The following is a 24,543-nucleotide window of genomic DNA, read 5'->3' as shown; positions in this document are numbered from 1 at the left end:
ACGTGTATATTGGACCCAATTCCAACAAAGTTACTGAAAGAATTGCTACCTGTTATAGGAGAACCTCTTCTTAACATTATCAACTCTTCTTTATCTTTAGGCCATGTTCCAAATCCCTACAAGCTAGCTGTTATTAAACCTAATATTAAGAAACCACAACTGGACCCCAGCAACTTAGCTAATTATAGGCCTATTTCAAATCTTCCATTTATATCTAAAATACTAGAAAAAGTTGTTTCTGCTCAATTATGCTCCTTTCTGCAGACGAACAATGTTTTTGAAGTGTTTCAGTCAGGTTTCAGAGCTCATCACAGTACAGAAACTGCATTAGTGAAAATAACCAACGATTTACTCTTAGCTGCTGACCAAGGGTGCATGTCGCTATTAGTTCTACTCGATCTTAGTGCGGCATTTGACACCATTGACCATGGTATCCTTATTAATCGCTTAAAGTCTACAGGTGTCCAGGGACAGGCCCTACAATGGTTTAAGTCATACTTATCTGACCGTTACCAGTTTGTGAATATTAATGGACAGCCTTCACAAATCAGCCCAGTAAAATATGGGGTGCCTCAAGGATCAGTTTTAGGTCCTTTGCTGTTTACAATATACATGCTACCCCTGGGAGACATTATTAGAAGACATGGGATCAGCTTTTCTGCTATGCAGATGATACACAATTATATATTTCAACAAAACTTGACGAGACGTCTAAACTGTCCAAGCTAACTGAGTGTATTAAAGATGTTAAAGACTGGATGACAAACAATTATCTTCTCTTAAACTCAGACAAAACAGAATTATTACTTATTGGGCCTAAATCCTGTACACAGCAGATCTCACAACTCGACCTACAATTAGATGGATACAAAGTTAGTGTTAGCTCTACTATAAAAGATCTGGGTGTCATATTAGACAGCAATTCAACTTTTAAAAATCATATATCCCATGTCACAAAAACTGCTTTCTTTCATCTGAGAAATATCGCTAAGTTACGAAGTATGCTATTCATTTCAGATGCAGAAAAGCTAGTCCATGCTTTTATGACTTCTAGGCTGGACTACTGTAATGCACTGTTTGCTGGCTGCCCAGCATCCTCTATTAACAAACTTCAATTAGTACAAAATGCAGCTGCCAGAGTTCTAACCAGGTCTAGAAAATTTGATCACATCACACCAATTTTATCCTCCTTACACTGGCTGCCTGTTAAGTTTTGTATTGAATTTAAAATATTGCTTCTTACATATAAAGCTTTAAATAATCTAGCTCCTGTTTATCTAACCAATCTTCTGTCTCGCTACAATCCAACTCGCTCTTTAAGGTCTCAAAACTCAGGGCTTCTGGTAGTACCTAGAATAGCAAAGTCGAGTAAAGGAGGTCGAGCCTTCTCATTTATAGCTCCTAAACTCTGGAATAGCCTTCCTGATAACGTCCGAGGCTCAGACACACTCTCCCAATTCAAAACTAAATTAAAGACCTATCTGTTCAGTAAAGCATACACTTAGTGCACCACTTAGGGGGCTTCCACACAGGTTATGCATCTTGTTGATATACACTGTGAACATCAGCTATGCTAATTATTTTCTTTATTCTCCATTTCCACCTGGGGATACTCTTCCCGAGGCCCTCAGACTATACAGAGTCACTGATTCGATTCAAGACCAACAACGAGATGATCCCAAGGTTTCCATATCCTGGACCAGGTCGAATCCTGAGCAGCTACTGTGATGGTCATGGAAGAGTGGAGAACATGAGACTGATTCCTGTGACGCTCCAGAGACAGACGAGTCTTCGCTGAGGCCAGCTTCCAGCCTCCGCCACTGAGACTGCAGCTCTGCACAAGAGGTTTGGCCAGCGGAGAAATTAAAATGATCGTGCCCAACTGAGCCTGGTTTCTCTCAAGGTTTTTTTTTTTCTTCACTTCCGCCATTTAGTGAAGTTTTTTTTCCCTCTCCGCTGTCGCCACTGGCTTGCATGGTTCGGGATCTGTAGAGCTGGGCATCGTTGGATTTGCCCTTCAATATTTGGACTCTCAGTAGTGATTATTAAACCACAATGAACTGAGCTAAACTGAACTGAACTTAAACACTACAAACTGAACTACACTGTTCCTATTCACTGTGACCTTTTATGTGAAGCTGCTTTGACACAATCTACATTGTATAAGCGCTATACAAATAAAGGTGAATTGAATTGAATTGAATTGAATAAATTTTTGTTGTCCAGCTGTTTCAGTGAGTAAATTGATCTAATCAGTTTCACAGATTTATGCTGCATGGCAAAACCACACATTGTTACATAAGTGATTGCTGAAGGAGGACCGTGGGAGCATCAAATAGCTATCTCAGCGTATAGTATCGGAACTACTCACTGATTGGTGTGATTGAAAATGGTCTCATTCATTTCACTGATTTAAAGCAAGAAGCAAAGGCAGAGGTTCCACCGAGATTTGAACTCGGATCACTGGATTCAAAGTCCAGAGTGCTAACCATTCGCCATGGAACCAAGACACTTCTTACAGGCTATCTAATGCTCAGAAACTGGTTATGAAACAGGCCTCTGTGAAATCCAAGCTGTCCCTCAAAACAAAAATCAACCGCAAGGGCTCGTCCAGGATTTTAACCCGGGACCTCTCACACCCTAAGCGAGAATCATACACCTAGACCAACTAGCCACTAAAACATGAACTTTTCACATGGCATCAGAAGCAGTGCATGGTTGGAAATCTTTATGTAACAATTGAGTCAGTACATACCTTCAAAATCTCATGCGTTGAAGCAGGGCTTGTGCGTGAATTCTTCCACCCAAAACTAGACTCGCAGCCCCAGACCAACAAGTTGAGTCACTCGTTTACTTATAAATTTTTGTTGTCCAGCTGTTTCAGTGAGTAAATTGATCTCATCAGTTTCACAGATTTATGCTGCATGGCAAAACCACACATAACGTTACATAAGTGATTGCTGAAGGAGGATCGTGATAGCATCAAACAGCTATCTCAGCGTATAGTATCAGAACTACTCACTGATTGGTGTGATTGAAAATGGTCTCATTCAGTTCACTGATTTGAAGCAAGGAGAGAAGGAAGAGGTTCCACCGATATTTGGACTCGGATCACTGGATTCAAAGTCCAGAGTGCTAACCATTACACCATGGAACCAAGACCCTTCTTATAGGCTATCTAATGCTCGGAAACTGGCAATGAAATAGGCCTCTGTTAAAGCCAAGCTGTCCCTCAAAGCAAAAAACAACTGCAAGGGCTCGTCCAGTAAATGAAACTGGGACCTCTCACACCCGAAGCAAGAATCATACCCCTAGACCAACGAGCCAATAAAAAGCAGCAAGTTTACATGGCAACACTATCTGCTGACTAACCGGCATTCTCTGAAAACGGCCTCTGTCTAAAACCTCAACGCCCTCATAAAACATGAGACAACTGTACGGGCTCACCCGGAATTTATACCTGGGAGCTCTCGTGGCACAAGCGAGAATCATTCTCCTAGAACATCAAGCCACTGTGCAGGGAAGGTTTTATGTGGTGATACTATCTGCTGACAAACTGGAATTCTTCGAAAAAAGATTTTATGAAAGCCATAATGCCCCCCTGTAAAACACAAGACAGCTACAAGGGCTCGTCCGGGATTTGAACCCAGGACCTCTCGCACCCAAAGCGAGAATCATACCCCTAGACCAACTAAGACGTGAAGCTTTCACATGGCATCAGAAGCAGTGCATGGTTGGAAATCTTTATGTAACAATTGAGTCACAACATACCTTCAAAATCTCATGCGTTGACGCAGGGCTTGTGCGTGAATTCTCCCACCCAAAACCAGACTCGCAGCCCCAGACCGACAAGTTGAGTCACTCGTTTACTTATAAATTTTTGTTGTCCAGCTGTTTCAGTGAGTAAATTGATCTAATCAGTTTCACAGATTTATGCTGCATGGCAAAACCACACATAACGTTACATAAGTGATTGCTGAAGGAGGATTACGCTTACGGCCATACCCCCCTGTGCATGTGTGATAGTGGTACATTCCAGGAAGTGTTTGGCTGCAGTTAGTGAGAGAGGCTCACCACATTTTCTTCTGTTTAGTTTTATTTTTGACTAAAATACATTTTTGTTAAAGTTTTTTTTGAGTTTGTTTAGTTTATCCTCCCAGCAGCGTGAGCTGTTCGGGAGGAGTGTTTTTTATTCCTATTTTTTTTGCAATGGACGGATCTACGGTGACAGACCTGGCAATGGCGGACGGATTTGAGAAGGCAAATGACAATGGACTGGACAGACGACAACGAGAAACAAACCGATCGGAGAAGGAAGCAAGGAAAAGGATTTATCTAAAAGAAGCAACTGTAACAGTGGATATGGGACAAACAACAGAGGTGAGAGCAATGGATTTAATTAAAGCAGTCACGGAGAGGATTGGGGATGGAAAGATTTTGGCTGTAAGACCAAAACAAAACAAGGAATATGAAGTAACACTTGAAAGAGAGGAAGATGCTGATGTATTAACAGATGGATTGACTATTAAAGGGATAAACTGTACAGTAAAGAGGCTACAAAATCGAGATTATGTTGTCTCCTTCATGCATCTGCCTGTCTATGTTGCTGATATAGATATTTTAGAGAAATTGGATAATTGGGGAGTTTGTCCCTTTTCAAAAATTAAAAGAAGGTTTTATCCGGGCACAGATATTGAAGATGGGACGAGGTTTGTTAAAACCAGATTCCCCAAGGAAGTGGCATCCCTCCCGTACAGCACAAGAATAGAGACAGCAGAAGGACCACAATACTTTAGGGTGATGCACAGCCATCAGGTGAAAACTTGCAGGCTGTGCATGAGCCCAGATCATGTGGTGAAAGACTGTCCAGATTTTAAGTGTTTTAAGTGCGAGGAAAGGGGGCATTTCGCAAGGGATTGCGATGCGGTGAAGTGCCCGGATTGTAATAAGGTTTTAAATAAATGTGAATGTTGGATGGGGGAAGAGGAGGAGGAGGAAGAGCAGCGGGTAGACAGACAGATGTATGAAGGAGACAATATACAGTCAGAGGACAAAACAACAACACAAGACAGAAGAACAGAATCTAAAAGTGAAAAACTACAAGAGATTGAGGACAATGGAAAGGACAGAGTCACTGAACAGGAAGGGACAACATGGACACAAATGGATATGACTGACAGTTTAAGGAATGTTTTGGAAGCAGCAGAATTGAGCAATTCGAATAATAAAGACTTACAATAAGAACAACAGGAAGACATATTTTGGACACAAATGGACATGACAGACAGTTTTCAAAAGGCATTGGACACAGTGGAGACAAAAGACCAAAGTAATGAGGAGCAAACCGAGTTAGACGAACATTTACAAAAGGACGGAAACAAAGAGACACAGGTGAAATCATCAAAAAGAAGAAGATCGATAAAGATAAAACCTAATTTAGAGACTGCAAGGAAAAAACTGCTAAAAGATGAAGAAATCGAATGCGAAAATAAGTATGAGTTGCTAAAGGGCTTGGAAGAGATGGACTGAGATGATGGTTTTTATGAATGTTTTTATCTTATTTATGGTTTTAGGAATTGTGTCTTTTAATGCAAGAGGGCTTTTAGACATCAGAAAATTTAAAAAAGTGAAAGAAATGTGTAAACGAGAAGATGTGATTTTATTACAAGAGACAAACTGGAGGGAAGAATACATGAAGGAAATAAGAAAAAGGTGGAGTGGGGAGATTTTATACAATAATGGGGATGGGAGGCTGGGGAGAGGAGTTGCAATTTTAATAAAAGAAAACAGTGGGGTTTTATGTAAAACAATCTATAATGACAAAGAGGGGAAGTGTATGATATGTGAAATGGAGTATGAGAAGAAAAAAGTAATTATGGTGAACGTTCATGCCCCAACAGAGGAGAACAGAAAGAAAGAGTATTTTAATGTACTAAGAGATTATTTAAAGAAATATGAAAGAGTTATTATCATGGGGGATTTTAACACTGTTTTTAGTAAATTAGAAATGGCTGAGGGAATGGTTTTTAAAACGGATAAGGGAAGAAAAGAACTGAAAATATTGATGGAGGAAATGAATTTAATTGATGTGTGGAGAGAAAGGAATGAACAGACAAAAGAGTACTCAAGAAGACAGTTAGTGGGGAATTTTTTTTTGTCAAACAAGAATTGATTTTATTTTATGCACAAGGAATGTTGAGAGGTTTATAAGCAAGATCAAATATGAAGAAACAAGTCTGAGTGACCATAAGCCAATGTTTATGAACCTAGACTGGAGTAATGTGAAAAGAGGGCCAGGGGTATGGGTTTTAAACACAGCGGTTTTAAAGAATGAAGACTATGTTTTGAGTATAAAGCAAATTATTCAAAAGGAAAAAGGGAATGAAATTTATAATGAGGACAAAAGAATGTGGTGGGAGAATGTGAAACATTTAGTTAAAAAGTTTACAATAAAATACTGTAGACAGTTACAAAATTGTAAAAAATATAAGGAAAAGGAGCTGAAAGAAAAACTAGAAAACGAATTGAAAAATGAGAATGGAAAAGATATACAAAAGATAAAAGAACTGGAAGGAAGACTGAAAGAAATGGAGGAGGAGAAATTTGAAGGTGCAAGATTAAGAAGCAAAGCTAAATTTACAGTGGAGGGGGAAAAGTGCACTAAATTTTTCTTTGATCTAGAGAAGAGAAGAGGGAAGGCAGAAATGATTAAAGAAATAAGGAGCAAAAATGGGAACATAGTGGAAGAAAATGAGGAGATTTTGGAAGAAATAAGATCATATAATGAGAAATTGTTTTGCACAGAGGGAGTAAAAGAAAAAGAAAAAAGGGAATTGCTAAAGCTAATCAAATCAAGCGTAGAAGAAGAGGGAAAAAGAGAACGTGACAAGGAGGTAAGAGAAGAAGAAATAAAAAGAGCAATTAGTGGATTGAACAAAAAGAAAAGTCCAGGAATTGATGGGTTGGGAAGTCAATTTTATATTGTTTTTAAAGATATTTTATCTAGTATTTTAAAGGAAGTATATGATGAGATTTTTGAGAATGGTGGGGTAAATAAAAGAATGGGGATGGGCTTAATGAAGGTGATATACAAAGGAAAGGGGGATAAAGTAGATTTAAAAAAATATAGACCTATAACAATGCTCAACACTGATTTGAAGATTTTAGCAAATGTTTTAGCTAACAGACTAAAGGAAGTGATGCCAAGCATAATCAAAACAAACCAAGCATATAGTATAAAAGGACGAGACATTGCTGATAAAACTATGAGTATTAAAGACACAGTAAGATATATAAATGATAAGAAGAAAGATGGTTTTTTAATTAGTCTGGACTTCGAGACAGCTTTTGATAGAGTCGAGCATGACTTTTTATTTGGAGTGTTAAAGAGTTTTGGTTTTGGGGAAAATTTTATAAAGTGGGTTCAGATTTTATATAGAGGAGCTATAACCAGGATAAAATGCAATGGTTTTTTAACGGACTGTTTTAAAATAACAAGATCAATCAGACAGGGTTATGTGCACTTTTATATGCCTTAGTTGCAGAACCACTGGGATTAGCTGTGAAGCACGAGGAACGAATAAAAGGAATAGAGGTAGAGGGGGGAGTGAATAAAATATTTCAATATGCTGACGATACTACATTAATACTACAAGATCTGGCAAGTGTAAAGCAAGCAATGGAAACGGTACAACATTTTTGCAAGGGTTCAGGAGCTAAAATAAACGAAGATAAAACAGTATATTTGAGATTTGGAGGAACTGAGGCTTTATCTGGACATTTTACGTTCAAGGAAATGGATGAAATTAAAATTTTAGGCATTGTAGTTGGGAGGGATGAAAAGAAAGCAGAAGCAACTATGTGGGAGGAAATGTTAGGAGGGATTGAAAGAAGGCTGAGGTTTTGGAAGTTAATGTCCTTAACTTTGAAGGGGAGGGTTTTAATTTTGAATGTTTTAATGGATGAATGTTTAATAATGATTAGTTCAGAAACGCAAATAAATACACTGAAACCTTTGAACATCCTTAAGGTTTTGAAGAAGTGCACTCAAAGAATGCATCCCGCTTGAGGCATGATGTGACAACTCTGTACTGTAGATAAAAATTTGATTCATTATTATAAAAATACACACAGCCAAATGTACAATACGATGGTGCTTACTTACCAGTAGTAAAAAGCTGCCTTTGGGCCATACGTTTGGCTGGGGGTTCTGCTGTAGGAGGAGGTACAGTGGACTGCAGTTTTGGATCTGGAAACAGAGAGTTTGACATAACAATAAATAAACACATATATAACTGATGTTGGGATAATTCTGTATCATGCTCAGTATTCACTCTCCTACTTACAGGGTTTAACAGGTGACATCAGTTTTTTTGCCAGCTGTGAAGGAGACAAGTGCTTGCCCCGTTTCAACAGCGATTTCACAGTGGCAGTCTGCTGTACACCTGTTTGGATGGCTGCAGGTGGAGGAGCAGGGACACTGGATGCTGCAGGTGAAGGTGCAGAGACACTGGATGCTGCAGGTGGAGGTGCAGAGGCAGCAGCAGAAGCCAGTCTTTTCAGGACATACGTCTTGAAAAGTGCCATGTTGGTTTTTGGCCTGGCATCTGCCTTAACCAGGTACCTGATGAGGGCTTGAGCCTCCTTGTTCTGGTCCTCAAACACATCTTTCATGGACCGGCCCTTAAAGTCACCAAACTCCACCATCAAGCACCCTGTATCTCCTTTTGCCCTGGCTTCTGCTTGCATTTCCTGTTTCCTCTGGTACTTCTCTACTTCTTCTGCAATCTCCCTGATGGAGGAAGTGTACTGAAGAAACAGGTGTTTGTTTTCTGACAAGGGTGTTGTCTGCAGCTTCTCATCAGAAATGCTAAGCACCAGGTACACCGCATACCCCAGACCATGCTCTAGGAGCCATCTAAATCTTTGGCCCTGGTACTTGCCAAACTGAATCTTGCAGTGAGCCAGAACTAAAAACTGGTCACTGGGGTCTCCACCATTGCTGCTGACAAAAGCAGTGGCCTCTGCCAGCACCTCTTTCTTGGGTTTGGCCCTTCCAGACTCCCTGCTTACAAGGCGCTCTGCCTCTGCAGATGGCCCCAAAAGGAGTCTGCTTGATGTCGCTGATTGGCGGCGGAAAATCGAGTATGCGTACATTTTTTCTGAAAAAAAAAAAAAACATTAGAGAGAACATTACCTAGAGCATTTAGAAAGATACATTTACATTAAGTGTGAAACAATAATTTAACAATGTAGACATAATCCATATTATTGCAGTAGTAAATATACTTCTGGTGAATTTTCTACAGATATGCCTAATATATGCATGGTAGTACAACTTAAAATTCATATAAATAAATTAGAAACAACAGAAATTAAAACATTAAGTTATAAAATACACATTAAACTCTTAAGTCTTTACATTATGACTATTTTATAAATAAAATGTTTGTACTTCAGCTATTTAATATAACTATTCTGTTGTGTAATATATCTGAAAACACAAGTAATAAAATAAACAAAATACAATATATGCTTTTAATATTTTTACAATAGATTTATGAAATACAATACAATCTAATTACTAAATATATATCATATATTGTCATGAACAAGTGTTAAACTCAAATGTTTTTAAAGTTTGTGCAGTCGTTTTACTTAAAATAGAATTATTTTAAAAGTATAGAATTATTTGCTAAATTAAATGTTTAAGAAAAAACTTTAACTCTGTATTTAATACAATTACATTATAAGTAACTGTAACTGTACATTTAAATACAGTAACGTTAACTTTTTAGAGTATATAAAAAGCGATAATAGGGCCCAATATTGCTAGGTCGAATGGGGGCATTATTATTCTAAACAAATATCAGAACATTTTGTTTAATCATTTGACCAAATGGCGATGATTCCACCTTTTCTGATCACTAGCGACATTTTGCTCTGTATTTATCATGGGAAACATTACCGTTTTACAAGTTATGTAGAAAACATCTGCTATAAGGTTACCTTGCTGTCGATTGTAACTTATCACTTAACAGAAATACACACAGTATAATAAACTAATAATAAAGTAGTATTACATCTGGCTTACCTGATTCAAAGATGATGAATATAATAAAAGTGTCGTGTGATTGGTCAAAAGTAAGCCATCAAGGAAAAACGCGATTGGTCAAAAATACGTCACAGCAAAAAGAAATGCGATTGGTCAAAAGTAAGCCACTGAAGTGAAACGCGATTGGTCGAAATGACGTCAGCACAAAGACAAACGCGATTGGTCAAAAGTAAGCCACCGAGGTGAGACGTGATTGGCTTATGTGGGCTTACTTTGGGCTTACTTTGGCTCTGTAGACGGGATGCTGCAGGCGCAAGCGAGAGGTAGTGGGATCGATGCCCGCATTCTCCACTTCTGTTTTCATGCCTTTCACACTGGCTTTTATTGCAAAGCTGGTTGCACCTGGAGGGTTTAGAGCGAATTTCCTTACGTCAGCTTTGCCGGTTCTGTATAGTACTAATCATTGCAATCCTTCAGAAGCCCTATCAAGTCACAGTTTTCTTTCCCACCTGGGAGAAAGTTAGCGTTTTGGTCAAATGGAAGCAGGTGGACTTAAGGGTGAAGCGGCTAGGCTTTTTGGGTGACTTTCATTCAACTGACCCTGTGCCCAAAACAGAACAACAACATTGCTTTGCCGAAACCCGGGATGGAACCAGGGACCTTTAGATCTTCAGTCTAACGCTCTCCCAACTGAGCTATTACGGCTGCCATGACACAGCTTTCCTGCAGCAGGGATGTCTGTGAGACCAAGCTGAGCCCTTAAGTGCATCTGAGGCATAAGAGAGTAAAAATTTGGCCAGTACGGGTATCGAACCCGCGACCTTGACGTTATTAGCACCACGCTCTAACCAACTGAGCTAACCAGCCGTTTTCTTACCAGTTTGCTGGAAAACCCAGAGTTAGTGTCATTCTTTGGCCTTCAAGGTAAAAGGAAGCTATTTTAACTTTTTTTGTGCAGTGCTGGCAAAATAAAAACAGGTCCCACCGAGATTTTATCTCGGATCAATGGATTCAGAGTGCTAACCGTTACACCATGGAAGCTTAAGATGACATAGAGCTGCTGCCCGACATGAAGATGATGAATTAAAAAAATGGCCTTGCAGGAAAGTAGCAGAAGGTCCATCCAAGGCAAGGCCAATGTGCATTGATTTCTGAGTAACTTGTCATTCGGCATGCAGGGCTCCTCACACATTTACTGGAGCAGGACTAGGTAGGGGCTTCAAAAGAAAAGCACGCTATTGTAGGCAATTTGATGACTAAATGGCAGGCAGGGCAAAGAAGCCACGACAGAACAGATGTAATCTTATTTTTTCTTTTTTGACCACGTCTAAAATGTTCAATTTGGCTTGTGAAAAGGGGAATTAGCTCAAATGGTAGAGCGCTCGCTTAGCATGTGAGAGATAGCGGGATCGATGCCCGCATTCTCCACTTGTGTTTTAATGCCTTTCACAGTGGCTTTTATTGCAAAGCTGGTTGCACCTGGAGGGTTTAGAGCGAATTTCCTTACGTCAGCTTTGCCGGTTCTGTGTAGTACTAATCATTGCAATCCTTCAGAAGCCCTATCAAGTCACAGTTTTCTTTTATTCGATGGCGCGTCCGCAGTGGGAAATCAAAGCACTATATATATATAGCAGAGTGCTGTCGATTAGCCCATAGGAATCATCACCAGAAGCGATGTGACCACCTGGGAGAAAGATATCGTTTTGGTCAAATGGAAGCAGGTGGACTTGAGGGTGAAGCAGCTAGACTTGAGGGTCCTAGAAAACCCATAGTAACTGTTATTCTCTGGCCTTCAAGGGAATAGAATGCTATTTTAGCTTTTTTGTGCGGTGCTGGCAAAAAAAAAACAGGTCCCATCTAGATTTGAATTTAGATCGCTGGATGCAGAGTGCTATCCATTACATTATGGAACCTCAAGATGGTGTAGAGCTGCTGCCCGAGATGAAGATGATGAATTAAAAAACTGGCCTTGCAGGAAAGTAGCGGAAGGTCCATCCAAGGCAAGGCCAATGTGCTTTGATTTCTGAGTAACTCGTCATTCGGCATGCAGGGCTCCTCACACATTTACTGGAGCATTTCTAGGTAGGGCCTTCAAAAGAAAAGCACGCCATGACACAGCTTTCCTGCAGCAGGGATGTCTGTGAGACCAAGCTGAGCCCTTAAGTGCATCTGAGGCATAAGAGAGTAAAAGTTTGGCCAGTACGGGTATCGAACCCGCGACCTTAGCGTTATTGGCACCACGCTCTAGCCAACTGAACCAACCGGCCGTTTTCTTACCAGTGTGCTGGAAAACCCAGATTTAGTGTCATTCTTTGGCCTTCAAGGGAACAGGATGCTATTTTAACTTTTTTTGTGCAGTGCTGGCAAAATAAAAACAGGTCCCACCGAGATTTGATCTCGGATCAATGGATTCAGAGTCCAGAGTGCTAACCGTTACACCATGGAAGCTTAAGATGACATAGAGCTGCTGCCCGACATGAAGATGATGAATTAAAAAAATGGCCTTGCAGGAAAGTAGCAGAAGGTCCATCCAAGGCAAGGCCAATGTGCATTGATTTCTGAGTAACTCGTCATTCGGCATGCAGGGCTCCTCACACATTTACTGGAGCAGGACTAGGTAGGGCCTTCAAAAGAAAAGCACGCTATTGTAGGCAATTTGACGACTAAATGGCAGGCAGGGCAAAGAAGCCACCACAGAACAGATGTGATCTTATTTTTTCTTTTTTGACCACGTCTAAAATGTTCAATTTGGCTTGTGAAAAGGGGAGTTAGCTCAAATGGTTGAGCGCTCGCTTAACATGTGAGAGGTAGCGGGATCGATGCCCGCATTCTCCACTTGTGTTTTCATGCCTTTCACATTGGCTTTTATTGCAAAGCTGGTTGCACCTGGAGGGTTTAGAGCGAATTTCCTTACGTCAGCTTTGCCGGTTCTGTGTAGTACTAATCATTGCAATCCTTCAGAAGCCCTATCAAGTCACAGTTTTCTTTTATTCAATGGTGCGTCCGCAGTGGGAAATCAAAGCACTAAATATATAGCAGAGTGCTGTCGATTAGCCCATAGGAATCATCACCAGAAGCGATGTGACCACCTGGGAGAAAGATAGCGTTTTGGTCAAATGGAAGCAGGTGGACTTGAGGGTGAAGCAGCTGGACATGAGGGTCCTAGAAAACCCATAGTAACTGTTATTCTCTGGCCTTCAAGGGAATAGAATGCTATTTTAGCTTTTTTGTGCGGTGCTGGCAAAAAAAAAAACAGGTCCCATCTAGATTTCAATTTAGATCGCTGGATGCAGAGTGCTATCCATTACATTATGGAACCTCAAGATGGTGTAGAGCTGCTGCCCGAGATGAAGATGATGAATTAAAAAAACTGGCCTTGCAGGAAAGTAGCGGAAGGTCCATCCAAGGCAAGGCCAATGTGCATTGATTTCTGAGTAACTCGTCATTCGGCATGCAGGGCTCCTCACACATTTACTGGAGCATTACTAGGTAGGGCCTTCAAAAGAAAAGCACGCTATTCTAGGCAATTTGACGACTAAATGGCAGGCAGGGCAAAGAAGCCACCACAGAACAGATGTGATCTTATTTTTTCTTTTTCGACCACGTCTAAATTGTTCAATTTTGACTGTGAAAAGAGGAATTAACTTAAATGGTAGAACGGTCGCTTAGCATGCATGAGAGAGGTAGCTGGATCGATGCCCGCATTATCCACTTGTGTTTTAATGCCTTTCACAGTGGCTTTTATTGCAAACCTGGTTGCACCTGGAGGGTTTAGAGCGAATTTCCTTACGTCAGCTTTGCCGGTTCTGTATAGTACTAATCATTGCAATCCTTCAGAAGCCCTATCAAGTCACAGTTTTCTTTTATTCAATGGCGCGTCCGCAGTGGGAAATCAAAGCACTAAATATATAGCAGAGTGCTGTCGATTAGCCCATAGGAATCATCACCAGAAGCAATGTGACCACCTGGGAGAAAGTTAGCGTTTTGGTCAAATGGAAGCAGGTGGACTTAAGGGTGAAACGGCTAGGCTTTTTGGGTGACTTTCATTCAACTGACCCTGTGCCCAAAACAGAACAACAACATTGCTTTGCCGAAACCCGGGATCGAACCAATGACCTTTAGATCTTCAGTCTAACGCTCTCCCAACTAAGCGGAGGTAAATTAAGTAATAATAGATTTAAAAAATTTTGTTAGTTAAAATAAGTGAAAAAGTTAAAAAACATTTCAAATTAATCAGAACTTCACATTTACACACTTACATTCCCTTTGTTGTTGTTTTATCATTTTTTACATTTCCCTCTATTTTTTTCCTCAACCAGCCCTTGACCTGTCCTTGGCCAAGTGGTTAAGGTGAATGATTAGAAATCTATTGGAGTCTCCTTGAGCAGGTTTGAGTCCTGCTGTCCATGTCCTGTTCCTTTTTAAAAATGCAACTGTCATCAATTGTTTGCAATTCCAGTGTTTCTTGGGAAAAGCGTTGTGCTGGTAGGAGGAGAAAAACAAGTGTGCGCTCACTGAACAGAAAGGGGCATATCACTGGGAGGAACATACCACACAGGGGCCACAATGGCTGTCCGGTAACTTGCCTTGACCATTTTGTGGTTAGTACTCTGCATTTTGGCCACAGCAACCCCGCTTTGAATCCAGGTCACGGCAGGATTCTGTTGCGTTGGCAGGTGTGTTTGTTTGTGTGTGTGTTTGTCTCGCTCTCTCTCTCTCCCTCTTTCCACCTGCAGGCCCCGCCCTAATTATGTAGGCGACGTGCCCTGGGATTGGAGGAAGTAACCCAGGGCGTCCTTTAAAAAGAGATCAACGGGCGTAGGGAGGGAGAGCGAGTTTTGTTGGCGTGTAGTTTGAAATTGTGATAAAGTTATTCCTGTTGTTGAGTTGTTTTCGTTGATTGTATTTCTCATGCTGTTGTGCTAGTGTTGACTTTGTGTTGTATACCCATCTGTGTTTCCCCTTCCTATTATTTTTGTTTGGTTTTTGTGTTTGTTGATTGTAAATATTGTAAATATATACACGGTAAGAGGCAGTAGGGGTTGGACGCCACTTTTTTTTTTGTAAATATTTTCACCTGTGTTTTTGTTAGTCAGGGAGACGGGTGTAGATTTTGTATTTTTATTTCTGTTATTTTATTAGGTGTAGTAAGTTTCATTTGGGTGTTTAGTTAGCGTATTTTTGTTTATTATTTTTCTGTGGGTTCACCCCGAGGTATTTGGCTTCACGTTTTTTTTCTTGGTGATAAAAAAAAGAAAAGACAAAAAAAAGACAAATAAAGAGACCCTAGCGGCCTTGACCCTAGACCAGGGTCGTAACAATTCCTTAAGGTGACGTTGGCATCACGCCCCCCTCTTGCCATCTGTTTTGTACAGCCCACTTTTTAGTGCACGCTGCAACTCTGACATGTCACAAGCGCTTAAAATCTAAGCTAATGCCCCAGTGATCCTGGGTAAATCAGGCGGTAGGGTCTCAGACTTTTCATCTGATGTTCCTGGGTTCAAGCTAGGTGCTAGGTGGTTGCTAGGCGGTTGCTAAGGTGTTGCTAGGTGGTTGCTAAGGTGTTGCTAGGTAGTTGCTAGGCGGTTGCCAAGGTGTTGCTAGGTGGTTGCTAAGGTGTTGCTAGGTGGTTGCTAGGCAGTTGCTAAGGTGTTGCTAGGTGGTTGCTAGGCGGTTGCTATGCGGTTGCTAGGCGGTTGCTAAGGTGTTGCTATGTGGTTGCTAAGGTGTTGCTATATGGTTGCTAAGGTGTTGCTAGGTGGTTGCTATGCGGTTGCTAAGGTGTTGCCAGGTGGTTGCTAGGCGGTTGCTAAGGTGTTGCTATGTGGTTGCTAAGGTGTTGCTAGGCTGTTGCTAAGGCGTTGCTAGGTAGTTGCTAGGCGGTTGCCAAGGTGTTGCTAGGTGGTTGCTAGGCGGTTGCTAAGGTGTTGCTAGGCGGTTGCTAGGCGGTTGCTAGGTGGTTGCTAGGCGGTTGCTAAGGTGTTGCTATGTGGTTGCTAAGGTGTTGCTAGGCTGTTGCTAAGGCGTTTCTAGGTGGTTGCTGGGCGGTTCCTGAAGTGTTGCTAGGTGGTTGCTAAGGTGTTGCTAGGTGGTTGCTAGGCGGTTGCTAAGGTGTTGCTATGCGGTTGCTAGGCGGTTGCTAAGGTGTTGCTATGTGGTTGCTAAGGTGTTGCTATATGGTTGCTAAGGTGTTGCTAGGTGGTTGCTATGCGGTTGCTAAGGTGTTGTCAGGTGGTTGCTATGCGGTTGCTAGGCGGTTGCTAAGGTGTTGCTATGTGGTTGCTAAGGTGTTGCTAGGTGGTTGCTAGGCGGTTGCTAAGGTGTTGCTAGGTGGTTGCTAAGGTGTTGCTAGGCGGTTGCTATGCGGTTGCTAGGCGGTTGCTAAGGTGTTGCTATGTGGTTGCTAAGGTGTTGCTATATGGTTGCTAAGGTGTTGCTAGGTGGTTGCTATGCGGTTGCAAAGGTGTTGCCAGGTGGTTGCTATGCGGTTGCTAAGGTGTTGCTATGTGGTTGCTAAGGTGTTGCTAGGCTGTTGCTAAGGCGTTACTAGGTGGTTGCTAGGCGGTTGCTAAGGTGTTGCTAGGTGGTTGCTCAGGTGTTGCTAGGTGGTTGCTAGGCGGTTGCTAAGGTGTTGCTAGGTGGTTGCTAGAAGGTTGCTAAGGTGTTGCTAGGTGGTTGCTAAGGTGTTGCTAGGTGGTTGCTAGGCGGTTGCTAGGTGGTTGCTATGCGGTTGCTAGGCTGTTGCTAAGGCGTTTCTAGGTGGTTGCTAGGCGGTTGCTGAGGTGTTGCTAGGTGGTTGCTAAGGTGTTGCTAGGTGGTTGCTAGGCGGTTGCTAAGGTGTTGCTATGCGGTTGCTAGGCGGTTGCTAAGGTGTTGCTATGTGGTTGCTAAGGTGTTGCTATGTGGTTGCTAAGGTGTTGCTATACGGTTGCTAAGGTGTTGCTAGGTGGTTGCTATGCGGTTGCTAAGGTGTTGCCAGGTGGTTGCTATGCGGTTGCTAGGCGGTTGCTAAGGTGTTGCTAGGCTGTTGCTAAGGCGTTGCTAGGTGGTTGCTAGGCGGTTGCTAAGGTGTTGCTAGGTGGTTGCTAAGGTGTTGCTAGATGGTTGCTAAGGTGTTGCTAGGCTGTTGCTAAGGCGTTACTAGGTGGTTGCTAGGCGGTTGCTAAGGTGTTGCTAGGTGGTTGCTCAGGTGTTGCTAGGTGGTTGCTAGGCGGTTGCTAAGGTGTTGCTAGGTGGTTGCTAAGGTGTTGCTAGGTGGTTGCTAGAAGGTTGCTAAGGTGTTGCTAGGTGGTTGCTAAGGTGTTGCTAGGTGGTTGCTAGGCGGTTGCTAGGTGGTTGCTATGCGGTTGCTAGGCGGTTGCTAGGCTGTTGCTAAGGCGTTTCTAGGTGGTTGCTAGGCGGTTGCTGAGGTGTTGCTAGGTGGTTGCTAAGGTGTTGCTATATGGTTGCTAAGGTGGTGCTAGGTGGTTGCTATGCGGTTGCTAAGGTGTTGCCAGGTGGTTGCTATGCGGTTGCTAGGCCGTTGCTAAGGTGTTGCTATGTGGTTGCTAAGGTGTTGCTAGGCTGTTGCTAAGGCGTTGCTAGGTGGGTGCTAGGCGGTTGCTAAGGTGTTGCTAGGTGGTTGCTAAGGTGTTGCTAGGCGGTTGCTAAGGTGTTGCTAAGTGGTTGCTAGGTGGTTGCTAAGTGGTTGCTAGGTGGTTGCTATGCGGTTGCTAAGGTGTTGCTAGGTGGTTGCTAGGAGGTTGCTAAGGTGATGCTAAGTGGTTGCTAGGTGGTTGCTAGGCGGTTGCTAAGGTGTTGCTAGGTGGTTGCTATGGGGTTGCTAAGGTGTTGCTAAGTGGTTGCTAGGCGGGTGCTAAGGTGTTGCTAGGTGGTTGCTATGCGGTTGCTAGGTGGTTGCTAAGGTGTTGCTAGGTGGTTGCTAGGCGGTTGCTAAGGTGTTGCTAGGTGGTTGCTAGGCGGTTGCTAAGGTGTTGCTAAGTGGTTGCTAAGGTGTTGCTAGGTGGTTGCTAGGCGGTTGCTAAGGTGTTGCTAGGTGGTTGCTAAGGAGTTGCTAAGTGGTTGCTAGGCGGGTGCTAAGGTGTTGCTAGGTGGTTGCTATGCGGTTGCTAGTTGGTTGCTAAGGTGTTGCTAAGTGGTTGCTAGGCGGGTGCTAAGGTGTTGCTAGGTGGTTGCTATGCGGTTGCTAGGTGGTTGCTAAGGTGTTGCTAGGTGGTTGCTATGCGGTTGCTAGGTGGTTGCTAAGGTGTTGCTAGATGGTTGCTAAGGTGTTGCTAGGTGGTTGCTAAGGTGTTGCTATGTGGTTGTTAAGGTGTTGCTAGGTGGTTGCTAGGCGGTTGCTAAGGTGTTGCTAGGTGGTTGCTAGGCGGTTGCCAAGGTGTTGCTAGGTGGTTGCTAGGCGGTTGCTTAGGTGTTTCTAGGTGGTTGCTACGCGGTTGCTAAGGTGTTGCTAGGTGGTTGCTAGGCGGTTACTATGGTGTTGCTAGGCGGTTGCTAAGGTTTTGCTAGGTGGTTGCTATGGGGTTGCTAAGGTGTTGCTAAGTGGTTGCTAGGCGGTTGCTAAGGTGTTGCTAAGTGGTTGCTAGGCGGTTGCTAAGGTGTTGCTAGGTGGTTGCTATGCGGTTGCTAAGGTGTTGCTAGGTGGTTGCTAGGCGGTTGCTAAGGTGTTGCTAAGTGGTTGCTAGGAGGTTGCTAAGGTGTTGCTAGGTGGTTGCTATGGTGTTGCTAAGTGGTTGCTAGGCGGTTGCTAGGCGGTTGCTAAGTGGTTGCTAGGTGGTTGCTATGCGGTTGCTAAGGTGTTGCTAGGTGGTTGTTAGGCGGTTGCTAAGGTGTTGCTAGGCGGTTGCTATGCGGTTGCTAAGGTGTTGCTAGGTGGTTGCTATGCGGTTGCTAAGTGGTTGCTAGGCGGTTGCTAAGGTGTTGCTAGGTGGTTGCTATGCGGTTGCTAAGGTGTTGCTAGGTGGTTGCTAGGCGGTTGCTAGGGTGTTGCTAAGTGGTTGCTAGGTGGTTGCTAGGCGGTTGCTAAGGTGTTGCTAAGTGGTTGCTAGGTGGTTGCTAAGGTGTTGCTAGGTGGTTGCTAGGCGGTTGCTAAGGTGTTGCTAAGTGGTTGCTAGGTGGTTGCTAAGCGGTTGCTAAGGTGTTGCTAAGTGGTTGCTAGGTGGTTGCTAAGGTGTTGCTAGGTGGTTGCTAGGCGGTTGCTAAGGTGTTGCTAGGTGGTTGCTATGGTGTTGCTAAGTGGTTGCTAGGTGGTTGCTATGCGGTTGCTAAGGTGTTGCTAGGTGGTTGTTAGGCGGTTGCTAAGGTGTTGCTAGGCGGTTGCTAAGGTGTTGCTAGGTGGTTGCTATGCGGTTGCTAAGTGGTTGCTAGGCGGTTGCTAAGGTGTTGCTAGGTGGTTGCTATGCGGTTGCTAAGGTGTTGCTAGGTGGTTGCTAGGCGGTTGCTAAGTGGTTGCTAGGTGGTTGCTAGGCGGTTGCTAAGGTGTTGCTAAGTGGTTGCTAGGTGGTTGCTAAGGTGTTGCTAGGTGGTTGCTAGGCGGTTGCTAAGGTGTTGCTAAGTGGTTGCTAGGTGGTTGCTAAGCGGTTGCTAAGGTGTTGCTAAGTGGTTGCTAGGTGGTTGCTAAGGTGTTGCTAGGTGGTTGCTAGGCGGTTGCTAAGGTGTTGCTAGGTGGTTGCTATGGTGTTGCTAAGTGGTTGCTAGGCGGTTGCTAAGGTGTTGCTAAGTGGTTGCTAGGTGGTTGCTATGCGGTTGCTAAGGTGTTGCTAGGTGGTTGTTAGGCGGTTGCTAAGGTGTTGCTAGGCGGTTGCTATGCGGTTGCTAAGGTGTTGCTAGGTGGTTGCTATGCGGTTGCTAAGTGGTTGCTAGGCGGTTGCCAAGGTGTTGCTAGGTGGTTGCTATGCGGTTGCTAAGGTGTTGCTAGGTGGTTGCTAGGCGGTTGCTAAGGTGTTGCTAAGTGGTTGCTAGGTGGTTGCTAAGGTGTTGCTAAGTGGTTGCTAGGTGGTTGCTAAGGTGTTGCTAGGTGGTTGCTAGGCGGTTGCTAAGGTGTTGCTAAGTGGTTGCTAGGTGGTTGCTAAGCGGTTGCTAAGGTGTTGCTAGGTGGTTGCTAAGGTGTTGCTAGGTGGTTGCTAGGCGGTTGCTAAGGTGTTGATAGACGTTGGATAAATCTTTATAATATTAATTTTTAAGACATAACATTATTAAAATAACAAAATTAAGTGATAAAAATAAAAAGATGAAAGAGCAGCATTTTGCTAAATATATTAGTCCTTTATTTGCTTTATATCCTGCTCTATATGTGTTGTTTTATTTTCATTTATTGATTAACTTGCTGCATTCGTTATTTAGTGTTTGAATACTGAACTAACAGTCATGGCTTAAATGGTTTTATTTTACCATCAAATTGTATACAAATAAAGGTGAATTGAATTGAATATATAATTTATTCCTCCTCCAGTCATTTTCAATCATCACGTTACATTTTGGTCATTTTATCTCTAAATAAAGTTTAGGCAGAGCCGTGCAACATATGACCTCTAAATAAATAAGCTGCTGTGACATCTACCTATATTTAGCACCACTGTTTGATAGAGCAGCATAGTGTTCAGTCATGCAGTTGCTTTCGCTTTAATGAACATGATAAAACTAGTTTTGGCTTTTGTTTAAATTTAATTGAATAAAGGGAGCCGTTTTCATTGCGTTACCAAGGCAACTACTGATGCGGTTTGTGTAATGTTTCAAAGAGATTTGTCACAGCACAACAGTGTAAAATGAAACCGTATCCATGCTGTCTGGCCCTGTTTGTCACAGAATGGAGCGGTTCAGCATAAAGATTGATTCAGCACAACAGTAGAAAAGCGGTTATTGTTAGCCTCATAACAGTATATATCCTAAGTGATAATCCATATAATGAATAAGCTTTTATTAATAACAGCATTTGGAAAAAATCCTCTGGAAGTGTGGAGGCGAGCTTCATCACATCAACAAATAATAACAACTGCCTGTGTGTGATTTATACCTTACATAAAGATTGTGTATAACATAGTGCCTAATGTTTTTTTTGTTGGTTCACCTCTTGCTATTGAAGCAGCTCTAAAAATGTTTTTTGATCACTATTTTTAGGTGAGAATTGGCCCCAATACTTCAATCACAACAGTTTGTCCATGTCCATGTGAATTGGACTGACCCTAAAATGGCCACAAAAGATCTCTTAGTAGCCATGATTGGAAGGAACACCCTTAGTACACACTGCTGCACTGGCAAATGTTCAAATGCCTTCAGAGACAAAGCAGCTAAGCCACAACTGGACTCCAAATAAGTCTCTGACATCATCGGTACGTTTTTTTTCCTAAAAAATATTTTGGAAATATTGTCATATTTTAAGACATTAAAAACAAAAATATACAAATATAATTATATAATTACACTCAGGACTTTGCTATCTACTTTAAAAACTATGTCAGGGCTTGAGATTTAGCATTAAAATAAAATTGTCAATTATTTCTCAGAGTATTAGTCACTTCTCAGATAGAAAAAAATAAATGAGAAATTTCAAATAAAATAAGTCTGCATAAATGGTATTAATTAAGTATTAATTATGCTCAGACATTTATACATTTATAAATCTAAATCAGTGTGTTATGTGGAGTCAAGTTTAATTTTTGCTTTATGAGTTATTAGTTTTGTTAAACAGTTTATAGTCATCTCTTAAATCAAATATAAAGTTAACATTTTTAAACAACCCGTGGCTAGTTTGGGTACTGCTGAGTGCTGTGGCTGGAGGGGGTGGTGGGGGTCTTTTGCTCTCAGATGTGTTTTGGGTCTAAATATGTTTCTTTTTCTTATCTCTGACAGTTTACATCAAAAATAAATAGAATGTTGAAGCCAGCCAAATAGGGAAGCCCGTCTCTCAATATGCGCTGATTAAGTGCAAAATGACAAAAAGACACCACAATTTTGTGTAATTTTTTAAAACATTGTGTGTGAATATTTTTTATCTGCTCATATAATGAAAACTGAATTCAAATTGAACAATGTTGAAACAACAGGACATAATTTTGTTGCCCTTTTTAAATCAATATTTTCAGAGGTTTGAGCACTAATGCTGTTCTCTAATATAGGTTGCACAACAATTAAGGTGTCAAGGTGACTTTTCATAAGACAGTCACAGATACAAAAGAAAAGTGTACATTTAGGATTCCATTAAAATCCCATATACTTGTCATATAAGTCGTATTAGACAATCTGATGGATTCCTTTAGGTTTTAAGGTTCCAAAAACAAATAGGAATTCTAAATGGAATCATATACAGAAATCCTATTGGAATTTCTAACATATTTTGGAACCTTTCCTAAAGGATTCCAATTGGATTTCTTTATAGGATTCCATTGAGAATTCCAGTTGGAATTTCCACGTGGGGTGCGTACGTACAATTCTGAACAATATCTCAAGCATAAACATCAGACATCCACTAGACTGTTCAGAGCTGACTCCAGACCGGTGAAACGGATCCACAATCAAATAGAACACACACACTTAAATATAATCTGTTTCTTATCCGAGGCTGAGTGTAGTCTCAGCCCTCTTTATCAAAACTGGTTAAAAACTGGTATAATCTACATTCAGGCTGTTATATCCTTACTACACAAAGTCTATCTTGAATAAAAGGTATAATCACCTTAAAAGAATTAACCGTAAAAACAGCAAAATCCCTTAAGACATTTTAGATAGTATTAACTCTTAGAAATAACAACGGAGACAGTTGCTTCCGGTCCTCAGCCCTCAGCTCCACTCAAGGTCTCCGTGACCTCTGACCTAGTTTGGTGGCTCCTGAAAAAGTTATAAAGAAACAGGCAAACGCACTGAACATTCTTATATTAAGCAATGTGTTAACTTACTCATTAGTTAAAATCAATTCAAAGTTAATTACTCATTCAGATAATCAAATGATTATATGAAAAAAATGAGAAACAAGATGATGAGGAAAGGATAAACGTTGATTCATGCATGATAGGAAGGTAGAAATCCGAATCCTCCACGCTCTACAAAAGTTGTCTTACACGCCCAAACAGGGACTTGAACCCAGAAACGTCAGATGAAAAGTCTGACGCTCTACCGACTGAGTTATCCGGGATCACTGGGGCATTAGCTTAGATTTAAGCGCTTGTGACGTGTCAGAGTAGCAGCGTGCACTGAAAAGTGTGTTGTACAAAACAGGTGGCGGGAGTGATGCCAATGTCACCGTAAAGAATCCTGCCGTGACCTTGATTCGAAGCGGGGTTGCTGCGGCCACAATGCAGAGTACTGACCACAATCCGTTCACGGCAAGTTACCGGACAGCCGTTGTGGCCCCTGTGTGGCATGTTTCGCATGACGCTTTTCCCAAGTAATGCTGGAATTGCAAACGTTTGATGACTGTTGCAAGTTTAAAAAGGAAGAGGACGAGCACGTGGTCTGCAGGACTCGAACCAGCGCGAGAAGACCCCAATGGATTTCTAATGCACCACCTTAATCACTCGGCCGCAACTACAAGACTGCCTGTGCTCTCCATGTCCTCATGCCTAGTACACGTGTTGTGCATCCAGATGACTCTTTCAGCAAGCAATAGCTCACTGGCAAAAGCTGTGGCTCCACAAGAAGAGCCTTACATGCCAGAGCAGGGACTTGAACCCTGGACCCTCAGATTAAAAGTCTGATGCTCTATCGACTGAGCTACCCGGGCTCCATGGCAGTGCCTTGCAAGTAGGCAAGGTTTAGGGTTGTGGTCGGAGCAGACCTTTACGGTACACAAAAGTTTACCGTGAGGTGGGGTTTAGAATTGTGGTTGGTGTAGATGTTGCTAAAACACAACAGGTTACTGTGAGGTTGGGTTTATGGTTGTTGTAGGTGTAGACGTCAGTAAAACACAGTAGTTTGGACCATGTCATGTGGGAGACATTAAAAAGATCAAGGACAACTGCAGAAGGTCTTTCTGTTGTTGTGGCAATAAATGGAGACTTAACCATTGAAACGATTCCTTCCATGCCTCAGAAGCGTGACTTGATCAATGCTTACCTACACAGCGTGCTGGCATCAAAGGTCCCGTTGCTCATTTCGAATCCCAAGTCTTCTACACTTTAGGAAACGTAAACATTCAGGACGTGCCATTAGCACAGCCTGCACTAAAAGGAGGCTGGAGATTACGGATGGCATCACAGAGTGCAACGCCAATGCCACCTTGAAAAGTCTGCCGTGACCCGGATTCGAACCGGAGTTGCTGCGGCCACAACGCAGAGTACTAACCACTATACGATCACGGCGAGCTACGGGACAGCCACTGCAACCTCACCCTCTGTCATTCGTCTTTGAAAATGGAGGGCCCCCAGGGCAGTCAGTTGTCGCGCGCTGCGGTTTAATTTTGGTTGCTTTTCCCTACCAGCACATCCCTTTTCCCAAGAAACACTGGGGTTGCAAACAATCAAGGAAAGTCGCAAACTAAATCCTTCGCTTAGCCTGGA

At 42.3% G+C, this 24,543-nt stretch overlaps 4 non-coding genes across 4 annotated transcripts; all 4 read right to left on the bottom strand.

Moving 5' to 3' along the window:
- Positions 1–3,085: 3,085 nt before the first annotated feature.
- trnaq-uug (transfer RNA glutamine (anticodon UUG)) lies at positions 3,086–3,157 on the bottom strand. The gene has a single exon. It is a non-coding gene; the product is annotated as a tRNA-Gln (tRNA).
- Positions 3,158–10,686: 7,529 nt separating this feature from the next.
- trnaf-gaa (transfer RNA phenylalanine (anticodon GAA)) lies at positions 10,687–10,759 on the bottom strand. The gene has a single exon. It is a non-coding gene; the product is annotated as a tRNA-Phe (tRNA).
- Positions 10,760–10,847: 88 nt separating this feature from the next.
- On the bottom strand, positions 10,848–10,921 carry trnai-aau (transfer RNA isoleucine (anticodon AAU)). Its single transcript has one exon. It is a non-coding gene; the product is annotated as a tRNA-Ile (tRNA).
- Positions 10,922–12,247: 1,326 nt separating this feature from the next.
- trnai-aau (transfer RNA isoleucine (anticodon AAU)) lies at positions 12,248–12,321 on the bottom strand. The gene has a single exon. It is a non-coding gene; the product is annotated as a tRNA-Ile (tRNA).
- Between the last annotated feature and the right edge of the window lie 12,222 nt (positions 12,322–24,543).

Source organism: Danio aesculapii, chromosome 4, assembly GCF_903798145.1.
Source record: "Danio aesculapii chromosome 4, fDanAes4.1, whole genome shotgun sequence".
In the NCBI taxonomy this organism is placed as follows: Eukaryota; Metazoa; Chordata; class Actinopteri; order Cypriniformes; family Danionidae; genus Danio; species Danio aesculapii.
This window is presented reverse-complemented; position numbering and strand designations above follow the sequence as displayed.